General features: G+C 38.3%; 1 non-coding gene and 1 pseudogene across 1 annotated transcript; one reads left to right on the top strand and one right to left on the bottom strand.

Moving 5' to 3' along the window:
* Nucleotides 1–2,315: 2,315 nt before the first annotated feature.
* On the bottom strand, nucleotides 2,316–2,423 carry LOC148578224 (small nucleolar RNA R71). Its single transcript, XR_015904359.1, has one exon. It is a non-coding gene; the product is annotated as a small nucleolar RNA R71 (small nucleolar RNA).
* On the top strand, nucleotides 2,418–4,121 carry LOC148578223 (uncharacterized; annotated as a pseudogene).
* Nucleotides 4,122–7,234: the final 3,113 nt, after the last annotated feature.

The following is a 7,234-nucleotide window of genomic DNA, read 5'->3' as shown; positions in this document are numbered from 1 at the left end:
AGCTTGCTTCAAGCCGACAGTCTCCGTGGGATCGACCCTTACTCACGTAAAGTTTATTACTTGGACGACCTAGTGCACTTGCTGGTTAGTTGTGCGGAATTGTGACAAAGTGTGATTCACGTTTAAGAGCTCCAAGTCCTTTGGCGCCATTGTTAATGATCACAATTTCGTGCACCAAGTTTTTGGCGCCGTTGCCGGGGATTGTTCGAGTTTGGACAACTGACGGTTCATCTTGTTACTTAGATTAGGTACTTTTCTTTTTATTCTTCAGAATTTTTAAGAATGAATTCTAGAGTTTCAAGGTGATGTTTTTATCATCACAAAAGCTGATTGATTCTCGTCAATTTAGTTGTTGAATGTAATGTTCTGCTGAAGCTTGGCCAACCATGTCTAATCTTTTTAGACTGAAGCTTTAGACTAACATTGCATGATTCCTGGAATTCTTATTAAAAGTTTTGAATCCCTTTATTTTCTTTTCCATATAAGTTTCGAAAATCACAAAAAAATTTATAAAATCATAAAAATCAAAAATATTTTATGTTTCTTGTTTGAGTCTAGTGTCAATTTTTAAGTTTGGTGTCAATTGCATGTCTTTATTCTTTTTGCATTTTTCGAATATATGCATTATGTTCTTCATTGATCTTCAAGTTGTTCTTGATGATTTCATTGCTCTGACCTTTAAATTCTCTTGTTTTTTTTTGTTTCTGATATGCATTCTCAATTTGTTAGTGTCTCTTATATGAAAATTTTTAAGTTTGGTGTCTTGCATGCATTGTTCATTTGATCTTAGTTGCATTTTTATTGCTTCTCATCATCGAAAATTCAAAAATATTTCCAAAACTATGTCTTTTCAAGTCAATAATACAGAGAATTGAAGATTCAGAACATTCAGTAGAGGAATCAAACAGAAAAAGCTGGGCATTCAAAACGCCCAGTGAAGAAGGAAAACTAGCGTTTAAATGCCAGCGAGGGTACCTGGCTGGGCGTTTAACGCCCAAAAGGCTAGGATTTTGGGCGTTAAACGCTAGAATGGATGCCATTCTGGGAGTTTAACGCCAGGATGACACTAGAGGGAAGATTTTGTTTTTAATTCAAATTTTTTTCAAATCTTCATAATTTTTCAAAATCAAATCTTTTTCAAATCATATCTTTTCAATCATATCCTTTCAAAATCAATTTCTTTCCATTTTTTTTATTATTATAATTTTCAAAAATCCTTGCTATAAATTAATGATTTACTTCAAAATTTTCAAATTGTTACTTGCCTATTAAGAAAGGATCAAATTTTAAATTTTAAGAATCATATCTTTTAATTTCTTGTTAGTCAAGTAATCAACTTTAATTTTAAAACTTTCTCTTTTTAATTTGATTTTCAATCATAGCTTCTAAATCATATCTTTTCAATCACATCTTTTTCAAAATTAATTTTCAATCATATCTTTTTAATTTCTAATTTCAAAATCTTTTTTCAAAATCACTTAATTTCTTTCCCAATTTTAGTTGTCGAAAAGCATCAATCAAAATTTCAAAATTTCTTTTAATTATTTCAATATCTTTTACTTTAATTTTGAAAATTCTTCCCCTCTTCTCACATCCTTCTATTTAAAGGACTAACACTCTTCCTCAAGATGCAATTCGAACTCCCTCCTTCTTTATATGTTCGAATTCTCTTCTATCTATCTCCTCCTTCTATTCTTCTTTTCCTCTGACACCTCAAGGAATCTCTATACTGTGACATAGAGGATTCCCTACTTTCTTGTTCTCTTCTCTTTCATATGAGCAGGAGCAAAGATAAAGGCATACTTGTTCAAGCTGATCCTGAACCTGAAAGGACCTTGAAGAGAAAGCTAAGAGAAGCTAAAGAACAATTCTCTTTAGAGGGCCTAACAGAGCTTTTCAAGGAAGAAGAAACCATGGCAGCCGAAAACAACAATGCTAACAATGCAAGGAAGGTGCTTGGTGACTTTACTGCACCTACTTTCGACTTTTATGGGAGAAGCATCTCAATCCCTGCCATTGGAGCAAACAACTTTGAGCTTAAGCCTCAATTAGTTTCTCTAATGCAACAGAATTGTAAGTTTCATGGACTTCCATTGGAAGATCCTCATCAGTTCTTAGCTGAATTCTTGCAAATCTGTGACACTGTCAAGACCAATGGGGTTGACCCTGAAGTCTACAGACTTATGCTTTTTCCTTTTGCTGTAAGGACAGAGCTAGGACATGGTTAGATTCACAACCTAAAGAAAGCCTGAACTCTTGGGAAAAGCTAGTTAATGCCTTCTTGGCAAAGTTCTTTCCACCTCAAAAAATTGAGCAAGCTTAGAGTGAAAGTCCAAACCTTCAAACAGAAGGAAGGTGAATCCCTCTATAAAGCTTGGGAAAGATACAAGCAATTGATCAGAAGGTGCCCTTCTGACATGCTTTCAGAATGGAGCATCATAGGTATTTTCTATGATGGTCTGTCTGAACTATCCAAGATGTCATTGGATAGCTCTGCTGGAGGATCTCTTCATCTGAAGAAGACGCCTGCAGAAGCTCAGGAACTCATTGAAATGGTTGCAAATAACCAATTCACGTACACTTCTGAAAGGAATCCTGTGAATAATGGGATAGCTCAGAAGAAAGGAGTTCTTGAGATTGATTCTCTGAAGGCCATATTGGATCAAAATAAAATATTGACCCAACAAGTCAATATGATTTCTTAGAGTCTGTCTGGAATGCAAGCAGCAGCAGGCAGTACTAAGGAAGCTTCCTCTGAAGAAGAAGCTTATGATCCTGAGAACCCAGCAATGGAAGAGGTGAATTACATGGGAGAACCCTATGGAAACACCTATAATCCTTCATGGAGAAATCATCCAAATCTCTCATGGAAGGATCAACAGAGACCTCAGCAAGGTTTCAACAACAATAATGGTGGAAGAAACAGGTTTAGCAATAGCAAGCCTTTTCCACCATCTTCTCAGCAATAGACAGAGAATTCTAAGCAAATCCACTCTGACTTAGCAACCATTGTCTCTAATCTAATTAAAACCACTCAAAGTTTCATGACTGAAACAAGGTCCTCCATTATAAATTTGGAGGCACAAGTGGGTCAGCTGAGTAAGAAAATTACTGAACTCCCTCCTAGTACTCTCCTAAGCAATACAGAAGAGAATCCAAAGAGAGAGTGTAAGGCCATAACCACATCTCACATGGCCGAACCTAGAGAGGAGAAAGAGGCAGTGATCTCTACTGAGGAAGGCCTTAATGGATGCCCATTGTCCTCCATGGAGTTTCCTGATGAGGAACCATAGGAATCTGAGGCTCATACTGAGACCATAGAGATTCCATTGAATTTACTTTTGCCATTCATGAGCTCTGATGAGTATTCTTCCTTTGAAGAGGATGAAGATGTTACTGAAGAGCAAGTTGCTAAGTACCTTGGAGCAATCATGAAGCTAAATGCCAAGTTATTTGGTAATGAGACTTGGGAGGATGAACCTCCATTGCTCATCAAAGAACTGGATGACTTGACTAGGCAGAAATTACCTCTGAAGAGACAAGACCCTGGAAAATTCTTAATCCCTTGTACCATAGGCACCATGACCTTTGAGAAGGCTCTGTGTGAATTGGGGTCAAGTATAAACCTTATGCCTCTCTCTGTAATGGAGAAGCTAGGGATCATTGAGGTACAAGCTGCAAGAATCTCACTGAAGATGGCAGACAATTCAAAGAAACAGGCTTATGGACTTTTAGAGGATGTATTGGTAAAGGTAGAAGACCATTACATCCCTGCTGATTTCATAATCCTAGAAACTGGAAAGTGTATGGATGAATCCATCATCCTTGGCAGACCCTTCCTAGCCACAGCAAAAGCTGTGATTGATGTTGACAGAGGAGAATTGATCATTCAAGTGAATGAAGACTCCCTTGTGTTTAAAGCTCAAGGATATCCCTCTGTAACCATGGAGAGGAAGCATGAAGAGCTTCTCTCAATACAGAGTTAAATAGAGCCCCCACAGTCAAACTCTAAGTTTGGTGTTGGGAGGCCACAACCAAACTTTAAGTTTGGTGCTGAACCCCCACATTCAAACTCTAAGTTTGGTGTTGGGAGGTTCCAACATTGCTCTAAACATTTGTGAGGCTCCATGAGAGCCACTGTCAAGCTATTGACATTAAAGAAGCGCTTGTTGGGAGGCAACCCAATCTTTAACTATCTATATTAAATCTCTATTTTCTTTTGTTATTTTATGTTTTCTGTAGGTTGATGATCATGTGAAGTCACAAAAACAATTGAAAAAATAAAAACAGAAGCAAAAACAGAATGAAAAATAGAACACCCTGGAGGAGAAACTTACTGGCGTTTAAACGCCAGTAAGGGTAGCAGAATGGGCGTTAAACGCCCAGTCTGGCACCATTCTAGGCGTTTAATGCCAGAAATGGGCACCAGACTGGCGTTTAACACCAGGAATGGGCAAGAAGCTGGCGTTAAATGCCAGAAATGGGCAGCAACCTGGCGTTTAACGCCAGAATTGGCAGCAAGGGGCATTTTGCACGCCACATGGTGTAGGAATGAGAAATCCTTGACACCTCAGGATCTGTGGACCCCACAGGATCCCCACCTACCTCATCTCTCTCTCTCTTCTTCACCCATTCACCAATCACTTCAATACCTCTTCCCCAAAAACCCCTCACGTATCAAATCCCACCATTCTCTTCACCACTCACATCCATCCTTCATAAAACCCCACCTACCTCACCATTCAAATTCAAACCACTTTCCCACCCAAACCCACCCATAATGGCCGAACCATACCCCCTCTCCACTCCTATATAAACCCATCTTCACTCTTCATTTTCACACAACATACACACCACCTATCCCCCTTGGCTGAAACACTAAGCCCCATCCATCTCCTCTATTTCTTCTTCTTCTACTCTCTTCTTTCTTCTTTTGCTCGAGGACGAGCAACCTTCTAAGTTTGGTGTGGTAAAAGCTGAAGCTTTTTTTGTTTTTTCATAACCATTAATGGCACCAAAGGCCGGAGAAACCTCTAGAAAGAGAAAAGGAAAGACAAAAGCTTCCACCTCCGAGTCATGGGAGATGGAGAGATTCCTCTCAAGGGTGCATCAAGACCACTTCTATGAAGTTGTGGCCAAGAAGAAGGTGATCCCCAAAGTTACTATAGACCGGGCTATCATGATTCATAGAATCAAGATTAGAGAGGAAGTAGAAGTTCATGAGGTTATATCCCAAGAACTCTACAAGGTGGCGGACAAGTCCTCTACTATGGCAAGGTCAGCCTTCCCTCATGTCATCTGTCACCTCTGCAATTCAGCTGGAATTGACATAGAGGAAGACATCCTCATTAATGAGGACAAGTCCATCACTAAGAAAAAGATGGAGCAAACAAGAGATCCCACTCATGGACAAGAGCATGAGGAAAATCCTCATGAAATCCCTGAGATGCCTCAAGGGATGCATTTTCCTCCACAAAATTATTGGGAGCAAATCAACACCTCCCTAGGAGAATTAAGTTCCAACATGGGACAACTAAGGGTGGAGCACTAAGAGCATTCCATCCTCCTCCATGAAATTAGAGAAGACCAAAGAACCATGAGAGAGGAGCAACAAAGGCAAGGAAGAGACATTGAGGAGCTCAAGCACTCCATAAGATCTTCAAGAGGAAGAACAAGCCGCTATCACTAAGGTGGACCCGTTCTTTAATTTCCTTGTTCTTTATTTTCTGTTTTTCAAATTTTTATGCTTTATGTTTGTGTCTTTATTACATGATCATTAGTGTCTAAGTGTCTATGCCTTAAAGCTATGAAAATGAATCCATCACCTTTCTTAAATGAAAAATGTTTTTAATTGAAAAAGAAAAAGAAGTACTTGAATTTCGAATTTTAAAACAGTTTAATTATTTTGATGTGGTGGCAATACTATTGTTTTTCTGAATGAATGCTTGAACAGTGTATATTTTTTTTTTTTTGAATTTGATTTTTTATGAATGTTAAAATTGTTGGCTCTTGAAAGAATGATGGAAAAGGAGAAATGTTATCTGATGATATGAAAAATCATAAAATTAATTCTTGAAGCAAGAAAAAGCAGTGAAAAGCTTGCAGAAAAAAAAAAAGAAAAGAAAAAGAAAGAACAAGAAAAGCAAGCAGAAAAAGTCAATACCCCTTTAAACCAAAAGGTAAGGTGATAAAAAGGATCCAAGGCTTTGAGCATCAATGGATAGGAAAGCCCACAGGAATAAAATCCTGGCCTAAGCGGCTAAAACAAGCTGTCCCTAACCATGTGCTTGTGGCGTGAAGGTGTCAAGTGAAAACTTGAGACTGAGCGGTTAAAGTCGTGGTCCAAAAGCAAAAGAGTGTGCTTAAGAGCTCTGGACACCTCTAATTGGGGACTCTAGCAAAGTTGAGTCACAATCTGAAAAGGTTCACCCAGTTATGTGTCTGTGGCATTTATGTATCCGGTGGTAATACTGGAAGACAAAGTGCTTAGGGTCACGGCCAAGACTCATAAAGGAGCTGTGTTCAAGAATCAACATACTTAACTAGAAGAATCAATAACACTATCTGAATTATGAGTTCCTATAGAAGCCAATCACTCTGAACTTCAAAGGATAAAGTGAGATGCCAAAACTGTTCAGAAGCAAAAAGCTAAAAGCCCCGCTCATCTAATTAATACTGATCTTCATATATGTTTTTGGAATTCATTGTATATTCTCTTCTTTTTATCCTAATTGATTTTCAGTTGCTTGGGGACAAGCAACAATTTAAGTTTGGTGTTGTGATAAGCGGATAATTTATACGCTTTTTGGCATTGTTTTTAGTATATTTTTAGTATATTTTAATTAGTTTTTATTAGATTTTAAATAAAAATTACTCTTCTGGACTTTACTATGATTTTGTGTGTTTTTCTGTGATTTCAGGTATTTTCTGGCTGAAATTGAGGGACCTGAGCAAAAATTTGATTCAGAGGCTGAAAAAGGACTGCAGATGCTGTTGGATTCTGACCTCCCTGCACTCAAAGTGGATTTTCTGGAGCTACAAAAGCCCAATTGGCGCGCTCTCAATTATGTTGGAAAGTAGACATCCTGAGATTTCCAGCAATATATAATAGTTTATACTTTGCCCGAGATTGAATGGCCCAAACAGGCATTCCAAGTCAGCTCAAGAATTCTGGCGTTTAACGCCGGAACTGGCACAAAAGCTGGAGTTAAACGCCCAAACTGGCACAAAAGCT

Source organism: Arachis ipaensis, chromosome B1 (assembly GCF_059453495.1).
Source record: "Arachis ipaensis isolate K30076 ecotype BB chromosome B1, ASM5945349v1, whole genome shotgun sequence".
Taxonomy (NCBI): Eukaryota; Viridiplantae; Streptophyta; class Magnoliopsida; order Fabales; family Fabaceae; genus Arachis; species Arachis ipaensis.
The sequence above is the reverse complement of the archived record's forward strand: the minus strand, read 5'-3'. Positions and strand labels throughout refer to the sequence as shown.